Source organism: Malania oleifera, chromosome 10, assembly GCF_029873635.1.
Source record: "Malania oleifera isolate guangnan ecotype guangnan chromosome 10, ASM2987363v1, whole genome shotgun sequence".
NCBI lineage: Eukaryota > Viridiplantae > Streptophyta > Magnoliopsida > Santalales > Ximeniaceae > Malania > Malania oleifera.
In genome coordinates this window covers 17,797,334-17,822,973 of record NC_080426.1, presented here as the reverse complement: position 1 = coordinate 17,822,973, position 25,640 = coordinate 17,797,334, and the positions used below count along the sequence as shown (strand labels likewise).

The 25,640-nt window shown below is 34.8% G+C and overlaps 1 long non-coding RNA gene across 3 annotated transcripts; it reads right to left on the bottom strand.

Annotated features, from left to right (window-relative positions):
• Positions 1 to 1,594: 1,594 nt before the first annotated feature.
• LOC131166902 (uncharacterized) lies at positions 1,595 to 24,970 on the bottom strand. Of its 3 annotated transcripts, XR_009139896.1 has the most exons (5): positions 24,373 to 24,970; positions 9,950 to 10,017; positions 2,343 to 5,034; positions 2,038 to 2,089; positions 1,595 to 1,920 (listed from the first exon to the last, which is right to left on the bottom strand). It is a non-coding gene; the product is annotated as an uncharacterized LOC131166902 (long non-coding RNA). The 3 variants fall into 3 exon arrangements; XR_009139898.1 differs by having other exon boundaries at positions 2,038 to 5,034; XR_009139897.1 differs by having other exon boundaries at positions 1,595 to 2,460; positions 4,884 to 5,034.
• Positions 24,971 to 25,640: the final 670 nt, after the last annotated feature.

Sequence of the window (25,640 nt, the reverse complement as noted above, 5' to 3'; positions counted from 1 at the left end):
CATACTAACATGCACTCAGTTTTGCTCAATATCTAGGAGAAAGGACACAGTCTGATTTGATGTTTGGCAAACAAAAAAATAATAATTTTTCTCCAAAATTCTAAAAATCCAATGAGCCTGTCTTAAAATTTCAAAAATATTATAAATCTTTCTTGACATTTGAATTTTGGGATATTTACAGCTATAAAAAGACGGGTCATTTTACAATATCTTTTTGACAAATTTCAAAAGAGGTCTGAAAATTCTTGAGAGTTAATATCCTTTCAACAAAAATTAAAAAGAGATCAATGTTTTTTACCCTATTATTTATCTATAAATGCCATGGATTCTAGATGGAGATATTTACCGCATCTCAACAAAAGCTACATTTTGAAATGACAAACAATTCTTTATGACAACACAAATGAATTTACTAGTATGCATATGAATTGAATTGTATTTAAGTGGGAGTGACATTCAATTCCTTAAAAATAATGGTGAGTAACATATCTTTCGTGCCACACAGAGGGAGAAATCAATATAATTTTACATTGCATTTAATTAAAATTCATATACATAATCTTATCTAGTGCTCAGAAATAAAATTTAAATCTAAATTTAAATAAAATATAATATAAAATTATATTTGAAAATTTATACAAAAAAACTAAAAAAGCACAGCTTCACTGTTGAACAAGATTCCATCCTCTCTATTGTCCAAATTGTTTGAAAACCTCTATCACAAATTCTAAGATTAACATTTCAAATTCCTCAGATTATCAATTATATTGAAATTGTCTCAAAAGGGTTTACCTTAATAACCGATATAAAATTATATAAAATTGTAGACGTTATATTGAAGCCAAATAAATGTTGGATTTTTCAATTTCTAGAGAAAATTTTAAATTTAAAAAAAAAAAACAGTAATTTGCTAAATTTATTATCTGAACTAAATTACAATATTCCTATTTCAATTATACTCGAGATTTATATATCAAACCTTTTTAAAATTATAAAAATAGATGTATGCCCATCCATTTTAAATAGCTTTCGAGACAAAATGATGCCAAGAGACGGACCGTAAAACGGACGTCGTTGACGGTTGTGGATACCCGGACGAATCCACAAAAAAAAAAAAAAGCCGCTTCAACATTTTAATAAAAAAATAAAAGGAAATCTTTCCCATCACCGCCTCACCTAGTGGCCAAGCCCCCCAAACAAAATTAAAGGGTGTGCTGACGGCCGAGTAGAGTATATCAGCACCATCTATTTAATTAGTTTACTAAAGGTGTATAGTAATAACGTACCAATACATGTTTACTCAACAGTAAACACACTGAAGAACTTCTCACCGCCGAAAGGGCCTCTGCATTGAACAAAGTTTAAAACAAGCTCATAAATTCATTGTTCAGCAAGATAGGCCTATGGTGGTGCAGTGAACAAATAGCACCATCCATATTATGGACGGTCCCAAGAACTCGTTTCACCAATAACACATCATCCAATTTACTGATTCAGAACAACACATCAAACCGAAAATTTTGGAAACAGGCAAGACTAAACATGGGGTGGGGGAGAGGTGGGGTGGCGTATGGGGGGTGTATAGAAGCATTCATAGCTCAAGCTAAGCCAGGCAATTTATTGAATCAAATCAAAGCATCAATTGACCTAAACACTATTAAATATCACCAAAAGCATACAAAATAAGCAGCGAACAACCTCACGCACCTTGGTCGCATGCTCCATTTATCTAGTCCAACACATGGTAAAACCAAAAAAGAAATAATTTGAAAAAAACAAACAAACGAACTACGAATATTTTGGCTAAGAATTTACTCTTTGTTTTGGCTAGGAGTTTACTCTCCAGTTGCCTACTTTATCCCTTGTTGAATAGGGATTAGGAAATCATCCCCACAGTACTTCCAAGTTCCAAGGGCCCCTCTGAAGGAAACCGGAAAGTCCATCAAACACAGCAAAACAATGACATGCTTGTTGAATTATCATTAATTCATGCAAAGTTTATCATGTTCTGAGAAGAAAATCAGAATAATAATGTACCGGTTGTAATGGCACTGGGACTAATCCTAGTTGACCATTGCACAGGGGATACCTGTGTGTGTTCAAGTTTCCAATGAAGGAAAAATTCATCAAAACACTCAACCATGCATAATTTATACTAAGCTAACAACAAAATCACTAAAGCATGTTCTCATTATCCTACTCATCAAATAATTCAATATTCAATCACTTAAATAAATAAATAAATAACTGAAAAAGAACTCCTAGACCCTGCAGTGAAAAGTAAAACCCAATTTCCACATTAAATAACTCAAGATAGAATAACTTTCATAGAAAGAACCAACCTTTCTTGTCGTTGCAGTAGTATTTCAGCATGGCTCTGCTCCATGAGTCTTCTCACTCTCCTTTCTAGCAATCAAATCCGTGAGGTTCTCAATGAATCATAGGAGGCACCCTAAGGCCCTGTTTATGTTTTGCCCAATTAAGCATGATAATAGGCACCCGCCTATTAGTATATCTATCAAAATCTCACCTATTAGTATGCATGCCTATCAACAATGTTCAGCATTCCCCAAGTGAGAGTATATTACAAGGTTGCTAGTTTAAACGAAGTTCGTACTGGGTCCTTAGCCATTAGCCAGCGAAGGTGTATATTCTTTAATCAACATAGACAACAGATCTTCTACAAGGACCTGTTATCACATTAACCCACATCTCTCCCAACCTTAGCTATTACAATTCTGACACAGCAAAGCCCACACAAAACTCTCATTCTCTGTGATAACAGTTCAATTTAAGAATGAGATTTTAATCGCAATATTTATAATCCCATATTATCAGGGAATTCTCAATAATGAGAAAGTATACAAGAAAGAGGAGGCATGCTAGGAATCTACTTTTTAGGGGGCATATTAACTAAATAACAAAGATAATCATCAACAAATTCTCAAGAATGAGAAGGTACACAAGCGGGTGGGGGGAGGGTCATGTCCAAAATCTATTTTCAAGAAGATTTTAAATGCTATTAAAAAATATATATATTTTTTACACAAAATAACAATGATGATTGTCGAACATTCACAAGAATGGGAAAGTAATAGAAGGGGCATGCTTGGAACCTACTTTTCCAGTGATTTTGCATAAAACAAATATGTTATCAACATATTCGTGACTCTCAAGAAAGAGAAAAGTATTTAAGAATGAAGGTACTGCAGGTGAGGTAGCTATCGAACCTCCCTTAGAATATTAGCATTCTTCAAGATCCATTCCTCCTAAGTATATATTTCATTTAACATCAAACATGCCACTACGCATCTTGATCTTACTTTAATTTTTATAGTTAATTGGACAATAAGAATCAACATATTGAAAAGTTTATCAATAAATTAAATGTAAATAACCTATCCTATCCCAAAAAAATAATTGAGAACTTAATAATGGAACGGACTTGTTGCTTCAATATTATCTAGTGAAGAAGCAGGATGACTACAGAATCTCCAGAGCATCATTTTCTGGCTGATGTTCAAAAATGGCTGCATCCTGCAAATAGTGAACAACCATTTGCAAAGTGGCTCCACTCTCTCTTCTATTATACTAGGAGGGGAAGAAAATAATCTATAAGGATAACAAATGACCCATTCCAAAGATCAAGGAAGTATGTCAAGCTGCTTTTCCTCTGAACATCATCTAACTTTCTTTTTGTTAAGTCTTAAGACCTACTTATTACACATTCTTTTAATTGTTGTCAGAGAAACAAGCCTTTTGTGGCCTCTGTATGCCTCCTTGCAGTTGGCGTTTTACCTTTTCTTGAATTATAATTTTACCTCCAGAAAATTAAAACAATAAAAAATAAAAAAGTATATGACGGTTGCCATACCCTGCATAACTAATCCTACATCATTCATAATAAGTGCAATATTAAATGATATAAATTACTCCGAACTTAGAGATGTCCACAATACCCATTTCAGTGGTTTCACCATATCTTCAAGAACTCATAATATTTCTAAAATTCTAGCAAAATCCAAGTATGCATATATTAGAATTTTGAGATCCAAGTTTAAAATAATTGCAATATGAAAATTTAGATTGAAGTTTATAGGCTTAATATAACATACAAATCAAGAGTTCGCCAAATTAATTAAAATGGGGTTTAAAGAATATTAATAACAGAAGACCAAGAAATTAAAATAATGCTATTATTAGAATATGATATGAAACAATCAACTGTTGCATTAAAAAGAACTTGTGCTCACACTGTTGCAAATAATGCTGGATCTGTGAAGAAGGCAGTGGTGAAGAAATGAAGAAATCTTCAAGAGGTTTTTCGGTTGAGCTGAACCGGAAAAAAAAAAATTCCCAGGGGAGAAGGAGCAGCTCTAAGCCCTTTTCTCAAGGATTTTTTTCCTTTTTCTTTTTGATGGTATGGAGAAAAATAGAATTAAGGCAAACGATTAAAAGGAGCAAGAATGAAATAGAGTTCTAAATGTATAGGATGTATTCTACAACGAATAGGATAAAACAACAAAAGGAAGCCCCAAGAAAACCAAATTAACAATTTGATTGGGTGTAGGACAACAGAAGATTGCTTCTAAAACACATAAAATCAATAGCAAACATAATAATTCTTGCTATTTCCATTCCAACATGAAGCACTCCCTACCCAAAAGGGAAGGAAGTTTGGCATATCCGAATATTAGAGGGTATGCCCATTTCTGTCCTTGTATGCCCCCCATTTAATCTAACTGGCATACTTTATTTGATGCTAGATTCAGTTCATGCTCACACAAAATGTAACATATAAACAAATTAACCCCATGCACAATTATTTAAACCAACATTCAACTAATAAATCAATGAGCAAAGATTTGCTGGGAGGATCATACCCATAATTGATCTTGGATCATTTTAGTTGCTAGGCCAAGATGGATCCTTCTAAGATCTACCCAATTTTAAACAAATCCTAGCAGTTCTGAATGCATCCACATGCATCCTTAAGTATTTGAAGAGGCTAGTTCAGGTCCAAGTACCACCCATCTGGATCAGGATATAGAAGCACAGTTGTTAAGATTAAATTGTACGGATTTGAATCATATGAATCATATCGAGAAAGACAAAAGTCAATTTGAATGCATGGGAGAGTCATAGAAGGCTAATGAATCAAGGGTAAATAGTACAGTTTACTTGATGAATCGAATTGGATCGAATTGTACGAACTGTGAAATTTAGGAATATTGGGTCATGTCCAGGATTCCATCATATCCGACTCCTCTAAAAGAATAAAACCTAAATTAAAGCCCTTTAAACGCGTTTCTTTTCCTTCTTTTTTTGCTTGTTGGCCTTTTATTTTCTATTCACGTGAGGTCTGTCCTCCACTAGAGAATAAAGAAGTTTGTTGGCCTTCTCATTCCGCACCCTCTTTTCTGACATTGAAAAAATATAGGAGAAAGCCAGAGTTGGAAAAGAAAACCATATCTTGGGAAAAAAAAACACCAAAGTCAATTCCGTGAGTGAGCTTGTGGTTGACACGGTGCCTTTTCCACTCTCCAGACTTAAAGGTCTAATTTTTAATAGTTTAGCAACTTTGTTCATGTTTTCTTATTTGCTTTCTTATTTTAGTTGTTAGAGAAAGCCTACGCATTAAAAATGACTCTTCTTTTTTTATAAAACACCATAAGGTTCAAATTTTTACTGTTTTTATTGATTCGTCCCCTTAAAAACTATAAAGTCCAACTTTTCATTCATTTTTCTTCATTTCTGAGCATATATTTTTTTTAAAGAGAGCATAGCATTATCGGTTAGATCATGGTATATCTTCTGTATATGACTAATTTTTATTTGTATATGATCATTGAATAAATGTTTGTTCAAATAAATCATTCATATTCGGATCTACAGAAACTTGCTTCAAAGGCAAGTATCGTACCACTTAACAACATGATTCAGATTGATTCATAATTCATTGAAATTTCGATATATATCTATCTATCCAATATATATATATATATATATATATATATATATATATTTTAATGGTTATTTAGTCATTTAGCATTATTATCAATTGTTAAGAGTTTGGTTTGTGATAAGTGTAACTTGGTAAGGTTATTATGGTCATTCCTATCGTGCTCGACATATATTATAAATAGACATAGAGACCTATCATTGAGTTTAGGTCTTCCATTTTACTGAATTATTTAACATGGTATCAAAGGATGATTCTGAAACCTAAACCCTAACTGTTACCACCACCATGAAACCAAAGCCTGAAACCCAAAATCGGCTGCATGTCTATTATCATAGAATATTTTTCAGCGATACTATAACCCTAGAAAACAGCCAGCAGCAGCAGAAATTCAGACCAGTCGGTGGAATTTTCTGGGCAACACTGCCAGTTCAAGAACATCAAATCCACTATAGATTTGTCAAAACCAACACCATAGTCACCCACAGGCACTGCCGATCTCCCCCCCCCCCCCCCCCTTCTGAAAGTCCCACCTCCAGGCAGTGTCCCACGCGCCCTCACATGCCGGACGAAGGCTGCCAGGGCTGACCCTATGCACCGGCTTGTGAAGCCACTTTCAGGCATGGTTTTGACCTGAAATGATCCTGCAGTATCTCTCTCTATTAACATGTTTTTGGAGTTCTTCGTGATGTTTTTTGCCCAAAGATCTCACCTTTTTTAATTGCTCAAGTGCGGCACCCAAGGAATGTTTGTTTGATGCTTCATGAAGCAGTTTATCAATGGTTATTGAGTTTATTGGGTCAGTGCGATTTGCTGTGTTTTTTGATTCAATGATCTAATTCCTTTCATTTATAAAAATATCAAGCTGTTAGACATGTGTTTTGCTCAAAGTTCCAATCTTTGTTTAACCATGCACTCCTAGTAATTCATCAGTTGTTGTTCAGTGTTAGTAACAGTCATTGATGACTTTCTTGGAGCAGTGACAGTGCTCATAAGCTGTTTTTTGTGAGGCTATGGCAGTGTTATATAAGTTAGTTGGTGATTTCTACATGGTAGTTTCAGTGGTTCACTTCTCCAATTGTTTCAGTGCTGTGAGTTGCTTTCTAGGGGCTGTGTTTGAGTTTCTTGGTGCTGTGGCAGTCTAGTACTGATTTATTTGTGACTTGTTCATGGTTGGTCACCTTGTTCGTGGTTGTTCTGATTGTTCCAACAATTAACCTTGTGGTCATTAGTCTGAGTTTGTGAATGTTGGGATGGAGTTTGCAAATCCCAAAAGTATGGTTCCTTCGTTAACCACATGTTTGAGTGAACTGCATACTGTGACTATATCAAAGGAGGAGTATTCAAGGTTTGTACAGTATTAGTTGTCTCAACAAGCATCTTCTCACATTGCGTCTTTTGCCCAGAAAGGTAATCCTACAGTCTGTATGTCATTTGATATCCTTCCTACTAGTCCTTGGGTTATCGATTCTGCTGTCATTGACCATGTAACAAATGCAACCAACTTCTTTTCTAATCTCTAGTATCCTCAAAAATCTACCTCAAGTTACCCTTGCTGATGGGTCCACTATTTCTGTTAAGGGGATACAACAACAACAACAAAACCAAGCCTCAAGTCCCAGGCCACTAGGTGGGATCGGCTATATGAATCCTTTTCCGCCAATTTATGCGATCATGAACCATTTTTTTTTACAGATTCACGGTTATTAAATCCTTACTCACTATTTCCTTCCAAGTTATTTTAGGTCTACCCCTACCACTTCTATTGCCCCTAGTAACTTACTCTTCCTCACTGACGCACTATGTGGCCTATGTTGCAAGTGTCCATACCATCTGAGTCGTCCATCTCTTATCTTATCTTCTATAGGAGCTACACCTAACTTACCGCGAATATGTTTATTCCTTAATTTATCTTTCAGTGTTATACGACTCATCCATCTAAGCATTCTCATCTTGGCAACTTTTACTTTTTGGATATTCTGTTTCTTCGTCGCCCAACATTCAGATCCATATAGCATAACTGGTTTTATAGCCATTTTATAAAACTTCCCTTTTAATTTTAAGGGTATTTTACGATCACAAAGCACACTCGAAGCATTTCTCCATTTTACCCAACCTGCTTTAACTCTATGCATTACATCATCTTCAATTTCTCCTTCAACTTACATAATAGATCCAAGGTATCAAAATTTACAAGTGCTATTTATTTCTTCATCATCAAGTTTAACTTTGTCTCCAATATTCCTCTTACTATTACCGAAATTACATTTCATATATTCTGTCTTATTTCTACTTCTCCTAAAGCCTCTAGATTCCAAACTTCTTTCCATAATTCTAACTTAGCCTCTATTTCGCCCATAGTTTCATCAATTAATACAATATCAATTGCAAACAACATACACCATTGAACCTCATTTTGAATACTCTTAGTCAATTGGTCCATCACTAAAGCAAAAAGATAAGGACTCAAAGCAAATCCTTGATGTACACCTATGGTGATTGGAAATTCTCTAGTTTCTTCATCTATAGTCCTTACACTAGTCATTACTCCATCGTACATATCCAAAATGACATCAGTATACCTACAACATACACCCTTTTTTTCTAAAACCCACCATAGAACAGTAAATCCTACTCCTTCCATCTCTCTTTATTCTACTTTTACATTCTTAAATCTCCTTTCAATATCATGTTAGTAAGCTTACAAAGTCACTAAATTGTTTTGTCACATTCTTTCCTCATTCTGTTGTTATTCAGGATTTGAAGACGAGAAAGACAATTGGCATAGGACGTTAGGCTTGTGGACTTTACTACTTTGAGTCGCCTTTTCCACCTATTGCCTGCACAATCACAGCTACACCACTTCAAATCCATTGTCGCCTTGGTTATCCGTCCTTGGACAAGTTGAAACAGTTGGTTCTTACATGAGTTCCATGTCTAATCTTGAGTGTGAGTTTTGTCAATTGTGCAAGAATCATCGCGTTCCCTTTGCTTCCCGGGTCGACAAATGAGTGGTTAGTCCTTTCAAGCTAATCCATTCCAATTTTGAGATCCTAGTCGTGTCACATCAAAGTTGGGGTTTCAGTACTTTGTTACATTTATTGATGACTACTATAGGATGACTTGGTTATATTTAAAGAAAGATCATTCCGAGTTGTTTGATATCTTTTGCGCCTTTTGTCCCAAATAAGGACTCAATTTGATATGCCATTCAGGACACTTAGTAGTGATAATGCTAAGGAATACTTTTGTACCCAATTCAGTACTTATATAACTAGCTCTGGTATGATCCATCAGTCCTCTTTTGCCCACACTCCACAACAAAATGGGGTTGCAGAGTGGAAAAACAGACATATTATTGAAGTCACTCGTACCCTATTGTATCAAATGAATGTCCCCAAAGTTTTTTGGAGTGATGTTGTGCTCACAACTTGCTCCCTCATCAATAAAATGCCATCCTATGTCTTTGGCGGAAAAATCTCATATTTAGTTATCTTCCCTAAGGCTCCTTTGCTCTACCTTCCTCCTCGTATATTCGATTGTGTATCCTTTGTCCATCAGTTAACTCCAGGAATGGATAAGTTGGATCCTCATACTCAAACGTATCTTTTTGGGCTATTCTTGTAACACCCCGAACCCAAAAACTCAATCCGGTGCGTTATACCTAACAAACCATGCTTCGTGGCACCCCAAACCCGCGTGGTGGGACCCAGGTGCCATGTTAATCATTTTTTTGTACCTGTTATTCCATTAACAATTACGTAGCAAAAAACATAACTACAATCCTCAACCAATATAATATCAAAGTTATCTACATCTATCTACGTTCCAAAATAAACCATTCATCCACCTGTATCCACATATATACATATGTCCAAAACATAATCTACAACTTTCAGTATTCTCAACTTGGAAGACTTAAAACATAAAACATAAAACATAAAACATAAAACTTATACATCCCAAAAGTATCATCAAAGTTTATACCTTTTTTCTTTCTATATCCAAAATGTCATAATAACCTTGAGCTCTCAAAGCTCGATCACGTGGAAGTCCTGAAAAAGATAAATTTGTATTCGGGTGAGACACGTCTCAGTAAGGGAAGAAATAATATATTAAATCAGCATGTGGCCAACATGAGGTTTGTAAATAACATATGTATATGTATTCATCATTTGCAAATCATTATCATAATTTCTAAAATCATTTCCTGAGCTTGATCAAACACATGCAAGATATTTTACCCACGAGAAGACCTAAGGATTGGGAGGGTGATTACCCACCCATACAAGTAGCACCCCTCTGCTCTAATACTTTAGGCAATCAATGGTCACAACTGAAGCATATCAGGGCACTTACCTTACTCAGTAAGCCCTCGAGTGAAAAAGTAATCTCGTATTCACAAAGTTCATACAAAGGTTTACCAGTAAAGGCTCTCGAGAATAAGGAAATTTACCCGCCCATACAAGTAATTTCCCTCTGCCCCAATACGTTATGCAGCCTACCGCTACATCTGATATCTACTAGCGCACTCGCCTTTCTCAGCAAGCTCTCGGGCGAAGAGTTTGCCCCGCTTATAACACGTACCATGTTATACTAGCATATATACTGATACTACTGTAATACTTTATTTTGTCTGTCATTATTCTGTATTTCTCATCTGTTCATATTCTCAACTTTGACATTATATAGCATTTCACTTTACGTGGTTCTTTTCCATTTTACATTGTTCGCATTTCATATTTCATTTTCATTTCATTCATATTTCATTTCATTCTCATTTTCATTTCCTGCATTTGTACTACAGTTCCTTTTAGCTATACATCAGTTAGTCCACATAGATATGCGCTATTCTGCTACTACAGCTCCTTTTAGCTGTTCATCAGTTAGTCTGCAGTTCCTTTCAGCTGTTCATCATTTATTCATAGTTACGTTAACAATCACATGCAGCATAATCCATATAACATTTTCATTCTCATTGCATTCCTTGTATACCCTGTATCTCATACATATAACATAATTCAACACAGAATTTTCATTGTACTCATGCCACACAATTTAACAATATATTTCAAATATTTTCTGTAAAATAAGTCAACCCTCATTTATCCTTCTTATATTGAAAATATACATTTAATTTCTTACACGATTAACCAGAAAAATCTTTCTCTTTCATCAGTCCATTTTCAAAAATACATATCTAATAATACAGCTCTAGGCTCAGAAATTATAATTTAAACGGTTGGCATTTTTAAACCTATACGGAAACATATACATATATACATAACATAATCCATTTATCCATTTAATTCATAAAGACCTGGTTTAATATATATTCCCCTTTACCTGCTTTCTTGAACTATGCCAACAGGAACCCCAAATGATGTCTGTGGCGCTCACCCGAACTCTGAATCAAAAATCCTAGTTTAATCAGGTAAACCTCAAATAATATATTATTTCTGCATTTCCTCAACCTATAAACCTCAAATAAACATTTAAAACCCCAAAACTAAGAATCTTAACCCTTACCTCAACTTTGGAGCATTTTCAGAAAAGTCCAGTTTAGAAATCTGCTCCGCTAGATGTCTAGAGAATCTTCCCTAAAATACCGTAGCGGTCTCCGTTTGTCGATTCAGGCTGAATCCGGGTCAAATTTGAAGAGAGAAAGGAGAGGAAACGTTTTAGAGAGAGAAAAAAAGAAGAAAAATGGATTTCTTCACAAGGAAGCTTCCTTGGTTCCTTTTATACTCGATGTTGCCATTTGGCTTCGTCGACAAACCACAGAAGGGACTTCGTCGACGAAAGAATGTGTTCGTTGGCGAAACTTAAAATCCGAAATTTGCTCACTCGGGATCTCTTCGTCGACGAGGGACTGAACTTCGTCAACGATCCTATGTCAACTACTCGTCGACGAAGACAAGATATTCGAAGACGAGTTCTGCTGTTTTTCCTCTTTTAAATCTTCCTTCTTCCATTATTCTTTATTTGTCTATCCCATTTATTATTTTCCCTAATTATTTAATCATTAAAAATTTCTGGTTCGTTACAATTCCTATACTCAAAAAGGATTTCAGTGTTAGAGTCCTACTTTACATTGATTTTTTGTCTCTGTTGATGTCACCTTCTTTGAGTCTACACCATACTACTCTAATTCCTTGAGTTTTGTTGACCTTAATGAGTCTCTTTCTTTTCTTTGCCTTCTAGGTCCGAATGTAATATCTATGCCCAATCCTCCTACATCTTCATCCAGTTTGAGTCCTTCTCGTCACTTGGATCATCCCAATTTGCAAGTATACACACGGCAACTCAAAAGGGAAGTGCCTCCTTCAGCTTCTATTACTGTGCCTCTAGTTCTCTCATCGGAAAATCTTGCTTCCCATGATGTTGATCCTCCTATAGCTGCTCGAAAAGGTAAACGCACTTGTATGATTGTACCCCACATCCGATCTCTAATTTTGTTTGTTATGATTTCTTGTCACCCTCTTATTACTATTTTATTAGTACTTTGTCTTCCGTTTTTCTCTTCCAAAATCTATTTCTAAAGTCCTATCCCATTCTGAGTGGAGGATAGCAATGGTTGAAGAGATGCGTGCACTACATGATAATGACACTTGGGATCTGGTACCATGGTTTTAAATAACGGCCGCGACCATTACGTAATGGTTTTTTGGGTTACTGACACCATTAACACCGCAAAATTGGTGGGAAGAAAAATCACAACCGTAGCGGCCGTTACAAACCGCGACCGTTACGTAAAGGCCGCTATGGCCGTTACGTAACTGCCATAGAACTATTACACCAACAAATTATTTTATTTTTTACTTTTCCTTCTCACTTTTTCCCTCTCTTTCATATATCATTCTCAATATACCGAGTGGCATGAGGGGGAAAAGATTATAATGAGGATGACAATGATACAAAATTTACTATTTCTTTAAATACTCACAATAGATGCATTAATTAACAATTTCAAAATACTAACTTGTTAGGTAAATATTTTATTTTGATAATATTAGTAATGTGATATTCATGTTCTATATTTTTCAATTTCAACCTTCTTTCTTTTCTAGCTATTTTATATTTGTATTATTCGTATGTCTTATGTGTCTAATAGATTAATGGAGTGTATAATATATTTTGTTATATTAATTAATTTAGCACACATAATAATTTATCACAGATAAGAACAATGTGAAGTATAAATATGCACACGCGTAATTTTTTCTATCAATGGTGGTTCAAAACAAATGTAAACTTGTTGCCCTTACCAAATAACTTAGTTACTCGAACAGAAGGATCCAAAAGACACTAAAACTCTTTCTAAGAAGGGCTAAAAGCTTAAAACATGCAAGTATGCTAATATGCACAAGGTTGTGCATGCTTCAAAAAAATTCACGGCCGTTACACCCACTTCCCATTATGTAACATCCGCTACTCCCACTTCCCGTTACACCCATTACCATTACGTTACGCTACCCGCTACTGCGATTTAAAACCATGTTTGATACTGCTTCCTCTTGATAAGTCTATGGTTGGTTGTCGCTGGGTGTACACTGTGAAAGTCAATCTTGATGATTCTGTGACTCGTTTGAAGGCCCGCCTCGTTGCTAAGGGGTATACTCAGGCGTATGGTTTGTATTATTCAAACACATTCTCTCCAGTCGCTAAACTTGCCTCAGTACGTTTATTCATATCTTTAGCAACCACTTGTCATTAGCCTCTACATCAGTTAGATGTGAAAAATGTTTTCCTACATGGAGATCTTCATGAGAAGGCATTTATGGAGCAACCACTTGGGTTTGTTGCTCAAGGGAAGTCAGGCACAATATGTCAACTTAAGAAATCATTGTATGGATTAAAACAATCTCCAAGGGCATGGTTTCGCTTTTAGTGTTGTAGTACACTAGTACTTGAGTTTGGCCTTCATCAATGTGCAATAGATCACTCTATTTTTTATCGTCATACTCCATTTGATAGGATTTTACTTATTGTGTATGTGGACGACATTGTAATCACTGGTGATGATGATCTAGGCATCCAAGACCTGAAGTTTTTCCTACAGAGTAAGTTTTAGACCAAGGACTTAGGACCATTGAAGTACTTCTTGGGTATAGAAGTATCGAGATCTCATACAAGAACTGTATTGTCACAGAGAAAGTATGTTCTTGATCTTTTAGATGAGGCGGGGCTATTAGGATCTAAAACTGTTGATACACCCATGGATCCCAATAGTAAGTTAGTGCCAGACATGGTTTTAAATTTCCACGAAACTGTCGAAATTTCGGTCAAAATTTCCGATTTCCGTCACCTTCGAAATCGAAATGGCAGTCGATTTCCGTCTTACATAATTTCCATCGAAATCTCAACGAATCATCCGAAATTTATCGGAACCCCGAAATTTTTGCGAAATTTGTCGAAATTTATCAAAACCTTGAGAGTGAAGTGAAATTTCTCTTTTAATTTATTTTATTTATTTGATTGAAACAAAAGGTTATCACAAATGCTTTTGAAATTATATGAAAAAATAAACTAATAGTAATATTTTATTTAACCATTCATGTCTAAATTATCAATATTTGTATAATAAATAATATTTAAATGATTTATGAATTTCGTTTGCATTAACTGAATATGTTTAATGTACATTATCTTACAAACATGTTTGATACACATACTATTTTACAACTTTTCCACCTCATACAAAACATAGATGTATTTAATTTGTAATATATTAGTCTTAAAACTTATATTTTTATGTTTGTTAACCATTTCTAAAGTTTCACAAAGAATTCCATGCTTTACTACTAGTTTCCATTATTTTTTCAAATCGAAATCAAAATCGACATCGAAATCAAAATTTCCGTACTTTTGGAACTTCGAAATTTGAGTCGAAATCGAAATTTAAGACCTTGGTGCCAAATATGGGTGATTTGTTGCCTAACCCAGGTCGGTATAGGAGACCTGTTGGAAAGTTGTATTATCTCACAGTCACCCGACCAGATATATCCTTCACAACAAGTGTTGTAAGTCAATTTCTCGATTCTCCGAGAACAAGTCACAAGGATGTAGTAATTCGCATTTTGAGATATCTCCAAAGTGCACAAGGGAGAGGTCTTTTATATCAAGATCGAGATCACACTCATGTTCGGGGATATACAGATGCATATTGGATCGGGTCACCTTCTGACCGAAGATCCACAACCAGGTATTGTATCTTTATCGGTGGTAATTTGGTGTCTTGGAAAAGTAAGAAACAAACTGTGGTGGCCAAGTCAAGTGTTGAGTCAAAATACAGGGCTATGGCGCACACTTTGGCTGAAGAACATGTTGAAAGAACTAGGTTTTCCATATTCTCAACCTACAGAGTTGATGTGTGACCATCGATCTGCTATTCATATTGCTTCCAACCCTGTCTTCCATGAGCGGACAAAGCACATTGAAATTGATTGCCATTTTATTCCAAAGAAACTTGTACAGAAGCTCATTACAACCACTCATGTGAAGTACGAGTTTTAGCTTGATGATTTGTTCACTAAAGCCTTGGGAGGTGCTCGTGTGAAATTCATTTGCAACAAGCTAAGAGCATATGATATATATGCTCCAGCTTGAGAGGAAGTGTTAATGATTATTTAGTCATTGAGCATTTTTATTAATTGTTAGAGTTTGGTTTGTAATAAGTGCAAGTTAGTAAGGTATTATGGTCATTCCAATTGTACTTGACATATATTATAAATAGAGGGAGAGATCTATCATTGCGTTTAGGCCTTCCATTTTACCCAATTATTCAACAATATATATATATATATATATATATATATTTGATAGCAAAAGAAATTTTATTAATAAGGAAAGAATTTGCAAGAAGGGAGAATAAAGACATCTCACAAAAAAGTAAAAAAAAAAACTAAAACAATAAAAATCAGAAATCAATCCAACCAGTTCTTCCAATCCCTATTTAACCCCTGAAAGCTAGCTTCCCTGAAAATTCCAAACCCGACACACCATAAAGAGGTCAACAACTGAATCTTTTCCCATACCAAATGCGAATTCAACTTCTTCCCAGAAAAAAAGAAAAAAAAAATATCTGTGCATTATGTTCCAACTATAAACCCCATAAAACTGCATACTTGCTACACTTCCATAGAACCGTCCTATCGTTCCTTCTTCCAAAGCCTGCAAAAAAAGTGATTAACAGATCTTCCACTGAAGAGGGACATACCCAACTCTCTTCCATAAAACTGAACAATTTATTCCAAATCCTCCATGCAAAATCACAATACAAAATGAGATGAGAGCCTGTTTCAGAATTCCTATAACAAAGCATGCAAACATCTGGTGAGAAAACCTTCAAAGCTCTTTTAATCTGCAGCAATTTATTGGCATTAAATATGTTAAGCACAACCAACCAAGTAAATGCTTTCATTTTTGGGGGAACTTAACCTTCCAACTAACAGGATAAAGATGATATTTGTTGCACATATATAAATACCATTTAAAATTGATCTTTCAAATTCTGTATCCAATCTTACAATACCATTTGATTCTTATTTCCAAATTCATAATTGAGTCTCAATCATGATTCAAATCTCCATTCGACTACTCTATAGTTGAGAATACACAGGAAAGAGGGACGTCATGGCTATATAAGCAAAAAGAAAGTGAGGCTAGTAGCTGCTGTCCAGATTCCAATTATCATTACCCAGAACAATTATATTTACTATTTAAAATTAACTACCAAGTATCCATGATGCATGCAAATAGTGCATCCCCACACTAATATTGGTAGCAACATCTTTTTAAATTGAATTGTTCTGGGTTAATAATTGCTTTCCCAATAAATTTATCTGAAAACTTCCCAAGGATTCCATATATGTATTTTTACAATGGTAGACATAGATTAAAGCAGAAGGCAGTCACCAGACAGACTTGCCATTCAAATTAAGCATCCTCAAGCTATTATTGATAGCAACATCTTTTTAAATTGAATTGCTCTGAATTACTAATTGCCTTTTCCCTATATATTTATTTGAAAATTTCCCAAGTATTCCATATATGAATTTTAACAAGGAATCCATTTCCCCAAGTTTTCTCCACCTTATGATTGAACTAACATTTCTTGAATTAATCTTAATTTCACATATGAACTTCAAATAAGAAAACAATGAGAAGTATGCCAAGTTGTGGCTCAACACACACAAAATCAGTGTGAAACAAGGATTCAAGTAAGCACAGTAGAACTGTAGAACACATCGAAGCTTCCATTAGACAGCAGCAACAGTGTCAGCCCTAAAGCTAAGGCCCAAAATTCTCATAACTGATTTGCGCGGAGCTAACTAGTCCTAATATGACCTGAAACAATTGCTTCTGACTGTTCTGATCTTGCAGCAGTTAGCTTATCTTGAAAAAACACTCATTTAACCTTCAGTTTTACATGAGTACAAATCCCTGCTTAGGCACATAAACAAACTTTAATCTAGTAAATCCAGAAATTTCATATGCATTTGTGTTGGGGTAGTAGAATATTAAGACCAGATTTTTGTGAGCTGTTCCGCACTGGTGAACTAGCCTCAACCAAATAGTGACCTTTTTCTGGTTCTTAAAATATCACTAAGCTCCCCTCAAATAACCACTGCAACTCACATTTAAAATAAATAATATTTCCAATATGAGCAAACCACTCTACAACACAAACTAAGCCAATCTATTGGCACATGGGCCTGCAACTCCACTAATGTTTCTGCTTCAGTTCCCAATCCTGTTGATTAATCTCCACAAAACATGTGGTTAAAATTTATGATGAGTTAAATTTAACCACGCATCATTCTAGAAATTTATGGATGCAACATCATTCCAAACATTATAATAAAATTCATTCCAGAAACCTTGTGTTTGAACACACCTCTCACTATTTTTGTGATTTTTTCACACATCTTCCCAGCTCAAAATGGAGTGGAGGAGTATTTCCTCCAATTTAACCAGCAAGATTGCTAAACTTCAAACCTAGCCATGAAGAGTGAGTTCGTTGAAACCCTGGCCTTGATGATTGATAACAACCTTGGTGCAGTAGTCTCAGAACAAGTCTTGGCGACTAAGGGAAGATCAATTGATTCAAGCATTGAAGATACATCAAGTCATCAACTTAGCCTTGAAGATTGATTCAAGTGTTGAAGGTCAATTGATCAGAGTGGGTCAACAACGGGCAAAGAGAAAGATAGCAGATCGAGAGTTGTGATTGAGGCCTCTTGGCATATTAGGTCAAGAGGCTACATGGGTTGATAGTTCAGGAGCAGACTCATTTTTACAATTTTTCGGGACTGTTAGATTACCACTTTACCTAAAAGCTAAAGTTATTAGGTTGTGGGCCAACAATGTATATTAAGCCTTAACACACCCCCACAACATGCAGCCCGACAGCACATGGGAGAGATAAGTAAATGAAAGATAATACCCATTATAGGGAATACAATAATTTTTAAACACCACACAATAAACGTGAGCAACAAGACCAGAACCCAGGACCTCATGGTAACTAGCTCTGGTACAAAGTTAGATTACCACTTTACCTAAAAGCTTAAGCTGTTAGGTTGTGGGCCAACAATGTATATCAAGCCATAATAGTGTCCACATGGATCAAAAGGCTAACTTTACCCTAAATGCATTTATAGTACTGCCACATGTATGTAGCGCTGCAAATGGGTGTATATGATGATCATTCTTTGGTGAGGGAGCTGAAGATAAAGAATATTTTTATACCGAGACATTCCCTTGATATTAATAAAGTGTTTGATAAGTTTGAGCATCCCCCTACATTGATTAGTGGACTCAGGTTAAAGTTCCTTCATAGAGAGGGAAATCCACCGCAAATAGTCTAACTGAGCTGGCAAAATCAGCTTGTCAACAAAGGAGCAGAGATATCACTTTGTGAATTTCAAAAGTGACAAGCAAGAACTTGTGATTTTTCCAATTTGGTCAAGGCGCTAGGAAAGAATATCTTATGTCAAACAAAAGCACCTCATTTTAAACATTTCTAATGAGGTGCACATTTTAAATCACTACCATAAAATGCTCATTTGAAATTGTTTTAGATGAGGTGCTCATTTGAAACTTCTTTTTATAGGTGTTCTTATTTGATATGTAATATCTTTCTCAACCACTTTTACAAACCTTTCATCAAAAAAGTCACTACTACCTACTCCACAATTTTGAATTTTACAAAACAATATCTCTACTAGCTTTATACCAATTTCACAAGTTAGGCTAGATTTTCTGTAGCAATATTACCTTCCTAGTGGAAGGAACTTAAACGTCCAATCCATCCATTTACCTTCTTAACATATCAAAAACGATGTTGTGCATATTAGAGTGAGCAATATGACAGAGGATACTAGAATCGTGAAAGACTCTAATAATAGCAACACAATCACCTTGTACCACAACATTCTTTATCTTCAACTCTTCCAACAAACAAATATCATGTCATCAAGATATAACTTAAAATTGTGTCTTTCCTTTTTATTTTCATAGACTTCACATGATTTATATGGCATGTGACAAAGGCCCAAGGTTGGAACTCATCAAAATAGATGGTTTGAAACATGATACCAAAAAAATTTATCATTCTTGACATTATATCATGCGAGATATTTGCTAACTTAGCTACAAATACCTCTCAATATAAGGTTTTATATGCTATGCTAGGTGGTCCTAATTCCTTTCATCTACCACTATTGCATCGATGAAATGCACAAATCCAAACGAGATTTCATTTTTGATTGTTGTTCAGAGATGATGTTGCTTAATAGGATCGAGATAGTATTTCTTAGACAAAATATGGTGTCGGATGGAGCTTATTATGCATTGATGAGCACTTAAAAGAGCTGCCTTTTCATCCAATTTAATTAAGCCTAATGACCAACTAAATGCATTTAAAAATTCATGTCATTGCCACGTGAATGTAGCACACTACAAATGGATGTATAAGATGATCTTTGTTTGGTGAGGGAGCTAAAGATAAAGAATGTTGTTATACCAAAACATTCCCTCAATAGTATTGAAGTGTTTGATATGTTTGAGTACCCCCTTCATAGATTAGTGAACTGAGATTTAAGTTCCTCCATATTCTAAACAAACTTGCAAAATCAGCTTGTTGAAAAGAGGAGCAAAGATCTCACTTGTGAATTTCAAAAGTGAGAAGCAAGCAACTTGTATTTTTTCCAATTTACTCAAGGTACATAGAAAGAATATTTCTTGACAAATAAAAGCACGTAATTTTAAACGTTTCTTATGAGGTGCTCATGTGAAATTAGTCACATGAGATGCTCATTTGAAACTTTTTCAATAGGTGCTCTCATTTGATATGTAATATCTTTCTTAACCACTTTTATAAACCTTTCATTGAAAAAATGACAAGTTTTCTAACCAAGTTGGGTAATAGGGGGAAAAAAACACAAAAATAGTGTATAAAACATATTACAAAAGCAGAGTTGTTACTATTTTAAAAATGCGGACAAGAGTCTGACACACCGCAATGGCCATATTCTTGTCCGCAAACCCAAAATGCGGACTAAGGTGACCACAATGGATCCTATGCCTTTGCATGAAAAGTGAGGGGGTAGGAGTGGATAGGGGCTTGGGATAAGCTGGAAAGGATTAATAAAAGGGGAGAAGTAAGACAGTATTATTTATTTTTAAATTTGAGCAAAAGGGGGTTGTGGGCAGCATTATTATAACCATCCTAAGATTATGTCGTATATTATCTATAATAACATAATAGTAGTATTATTATTACATTCAATTTGTAAATTATTACTTTTAGCATAACTAATTGATAATATAATGATAATTAAACTTACTACTATTAATTATTGTAGATAGTAATCTTTTATTTTATTCTTTATTATTATATTACTGTTATATTTGACTTACAAATATTTACTATTAGTTAATATTATTAGTAGTCTTTTATTGTTATACTATAATAGTAAAAGTCATTATTTTTTCTTTTAAAGGGGAGAAAGGACGCATTATTATTGGTTTTAAAATTCAAGCAAGAGGAGGCATGGGCAACAATATTTGTAGACCCACAAATAATAATTGACAAGTTCGATAAATAGTATTATATTATAGATAATATACTACATATAATCCTAGGATGGTAGTTGTAATAATGCTACCCATTGCCCCTCTTGCCTAAGTTTTAAAATAAATAATAATGTCTCACTTCTCCTCCTTCCCCAAGCCCCTATCCCACTTGCTGTTTTATAGGCCTACAGCCATCCACTCCTGCCCCTCCATTAATGCTTGCAACCACAAGCCCCCCAACCACTTTCCATGCAAAGGTGTGGGGCTCATTCCAGTCGCCTTGGTCTACATTTTGGGTCTACAAACAAAAATCTGACCATTTCATTGGACACTCTATTGTCCGTGTTTTCAAAATGGAAACCCTACTTTTGTAATATGTTTTGAGCTCACATTACTTTTATGTTTTCTTTTTCCCATTACCCCCAAGTCAGTAAAAAAAACTCAAAATATCACTAGTACCTACTCACAATTTTGAATTTTACAAACAAGATCTCTACTACCTTTTCACTGATTTCGCAAGTCATGCTAGATTTTTTTTAGCAATATTCCCTCCTTGGTGTAACTTCAACCTCCATGCATGAACACTCTCAAAAAATCAAAAATGATGTTGTGCATTTTAGAGCGAGGAATATGAAAGAGGATACAAGACTCATGAAACACTCTAAGAATAACATGGCAATCACCATGTACCACAACATTCTTTATCTTTAACTCTTTCCAAACAAAGATTATATCACTATGATATAACTTTAAATTGTGTGTTTTTTTCCTTTTCTTAAGAGTTTACATGATTTGGGTGTGGCATGGTCATATGTGATAAAGGCTCGAGGACAAAACTCATTAAAATAGATGTTTTGAGACATTATCCCACAAAAAATTATTGTTCTTGACAATATATCGTGCAATATATTCACTAACCTTAGCCACAAATACCTCTCAATAGAAGATTCTATACATTAAGTAGTCCTAATTCCTTTCATCTACCACTATTGCATGGATGAAATGCTCAAATCGAAACGAGTTGTTATTTTTAAAAGCTATTCAAAATGACGTTGATTAAGATGGTATTCCTTAGACAAAATATGGTGTCTAGATAGAACTTATTATGCATTGGAAAGAACTGTATCGTGAAACAATTGTCTTTTCATCCAATCTAATTGAACCTAATGACCAACTAAATGCATTTAAAGACAAAGTGCAAGACTTGATTGATGCCAACATTCTGAAGTTTCAACCAATAGAAGATACTGAAAATCTCAATATCAAAACCAATCCACTACCTGACAATAATACTTCCATCAATGGTTTGGAAATCTGTGAAGTCTAAAACTCCACACCATCCATCATCATTACCTACACCGCTATATATATTCAATATCAGGCACCATCCGCCATCGATTTGTTGATTCCATAACGATTAAACCACCTCCGCCATTTCCATATACATCAAATCAAGTTGTGCCAAGGAAGTATGAAGCTAAGATTATAAGATCAGCGGAAGAGACCAATGCAGCTAACTTGTCAGGAGTATAAGGTATGTCAAAAAGTGGAAGATGCTATAGTCTGGACGAACTTGAATGAAGAAGGAGGTATGACAAGAAATGGAAGATGCTATAGTCCACACGAACTTGAATGAAGAAGGAAAAGGAAAGACAAAATGGTAAAGACAAGGAGAAAGAATCAGAAAAATAAAGTCATGTCACTACCACATGTATGTAGTGCACAGCAAATGGATGCACATGATGGTCTTCGCTTAGTGAGGGAACTGAAGATAAAGCATGATGTAATACCAGAACATGAACATTCCCTTGGTATTGTTGAAGTGCCTAATGAGTTTTGAGTATCCCCCTTCATAGATTATGGACTAAGGTTTAAGTCCCTCGTAGAGAAGGAAAACTGTGGCAAAATAGTCCAACCAAACTTGCAAAATCAGCTCATCCAAAAGAGGAGCTCTCACTTGGTGAATATCAAAGGTGGCAAGCAAGGGACTTGTGATTTTTCTGGTTTAGCCAAGGTGCTTGGAAAGAATATTTAACGTTTCTACTGAGGTGCTCATTTGAAATTACTCCCATGAGATGTTCATTTGAAATTGTTTTCGATGAGATGCTTTCATTTGAAAGCATCTCATTTGAAAATTTTCTGATAAGCGTTCTCATTTGATATGTAATATCTTTCTTTACCACTTTTACAAACATTTCATTAAAAAAAAAACACTACTTCTTAATCACCAATTTTGAATTTTACAAAACAAAATCTCTATTACCTTTCTGCCTATTCCGCAAGTTAGGCTAGATTTTCTGTAGCAATATTTCCTTACCAATGGAAGGAACTTAAATGCCCAATTCATTAACCCTCTCAACATATAAAAAAGGAAATTGTACATATCAAAGTAAGCTATATGAAAGAGGACCTAGACTCGTGGAACATTTTAATAATAACAATATAATCACCTTCTACCACAACATTATTTATCTTCAACTCTTTCAACAAACAAAAATGATGATAGACATTCATCATCTCTGCCTTTAGTGCACTCTGCACATATGGCAGCAACACAACTTTAAATATGTTTAATTGCCTCTTAGGCCTAGATGCCTAATCAATTCGATTCAATTTTGTCCAGAACAGATGACCAAACCAAATTTATTGATTTTTAATTAAAAACCAAGATGAGATCGAAAACCATTGGTTAATTGAAACCAATAGTTTATAGCTCCATTTGGTTTTCTCAGTTTTTATAAATTTGAACAATTAGGAAACTTTGGGATCAGCCTGAGAAAGTGAGAGCATGATGAGAAGAAGGTGAGGTAGGTATCTATATTCTATAAGAAGGGAAGAGTCTTCCCTTGATGTGGGACAACTTGTTCCCAATACCTAGCTAAAGTGAGCAAGAGCACAAGGCAGCAGTAACCGCATTGAAAGGAAGGAAGGTGGAGGAGCCTTCTCGTCTCAATAAAAGACCAAGGGACCATTTTTCCCATGTTATCTCTCAAACAACACTAAATACTATCATAGGAATTAAATTGTTAATTTGCAACCCTTCAACTAAATACCATCATAAGAATTAAATTGATCCACAGGTTATAACAAAAATTGAAATTAAATAGAAGGAAATTATTTATTATGTTTGATAGGGCTAGCAGTGATATTTTTTCTTACAAACACTGAAACTCCCCTCGATCATTTCATTTCTAAACTTCCCCCTATTCCATCATATTTAATCAAGCATTTGCCACAACACACATAAACACTTGAACATACATAGTTCATCCTGCGAGTCCATAATCATGCGTACTTTAAACACAATTGCACAGAAGGGAGAAACTTACCTGAAACCACCGCATGTTAAGCCACCTAGACACTACCACGTCGCCCATGAGTGTTGTGTGCCGTTACTGCTCCCTGACCAATCAGATCTCCTTCATTTTTTATCTATTTTCCATTTATTTTCTCCAGCTTTCCTTTCATTTTATTTCTTTTTTTCTTGAGAAACAAAAGGCCCCAAAATCTTTTTGATTTTTCAAAGAAACCGTCCTCCAATTCTGAAAATGTGATTACAATTTCCATTTACAAGAAAGCAAGGGAAATGATTTCTTATTTTTGTAAAAAGGAATAGCCACCTATTTATCGTCCAATTTTCTCTACCTTTTCTAACACTTTCTAGGTTGCCAAACAGAAGAAGGGTCTTAGATCCCAACGGTGGGGTTTGGATCCACATAGATCTAAATTTTCCTAGGCTTTCTAGGCCACCAAACAGGCAGATCCACACATGTGAGCTCAGATCTGGCACTTTCTTGCCCAATTTCCAGCTAAGGAAAACCCAAAAGTAGATACCCTATTTTGTCAGCTCCTGCTCCCTTCTTATTTTATTTTATCTTTTTTTTTTTTTAATTATGCACTGGGTATCCACGTGTCTGTTTTACGGTCCACGTGACTAATCCTGCGCCCCTTAAAGTTGACCCCACAACTCCAAAGGGAGGGTAAATTTAGGAGTTCAGGGGCGGAAATGAGCTCAGGAGGGTTTGAACACCTGACCTCATGAGAGGCACTCTCGCAGCCCACACTACCACCTGAACCACACCCTGGAGGTTTTATTTTATTTTATCTTGTTTAGTATCGATGTTGTTTCTGTTTCTATTTTTGCACAGCAAAATAATATATTATAAAAATGCGCTTATTTTTGTTGCCAATTCTTAACTATTTGTCAAAAAAACTGAAAATCAGATTTTATAGTTTTTAGTTGTTTTAACAACTTTTGTCATAAATTTTAATATTCAGAAATAAATTTTTTTATATTTTATACACTTTTAAATAAAAATTAAAATTAAATAATCATATCAATTTTAATATAATTAAAATAAAATATGCATAAATTTCAAATAATAATAATAATAAAGTCAATTATAAAATACTTCTACCATTTTTAATTGTCATATCTAATAAAATTTTTATCATAAAGTAAATTTTGAAGTAGTTATTATAGTCATTTTTTAAATACGTATTATTTATAATTTTGTTATTTTAATATTTTTGATAATATTTTGATTTAAAGATGAAAATGAGAATTTTTTTGTATTAATTTTATAAATGTTAACCA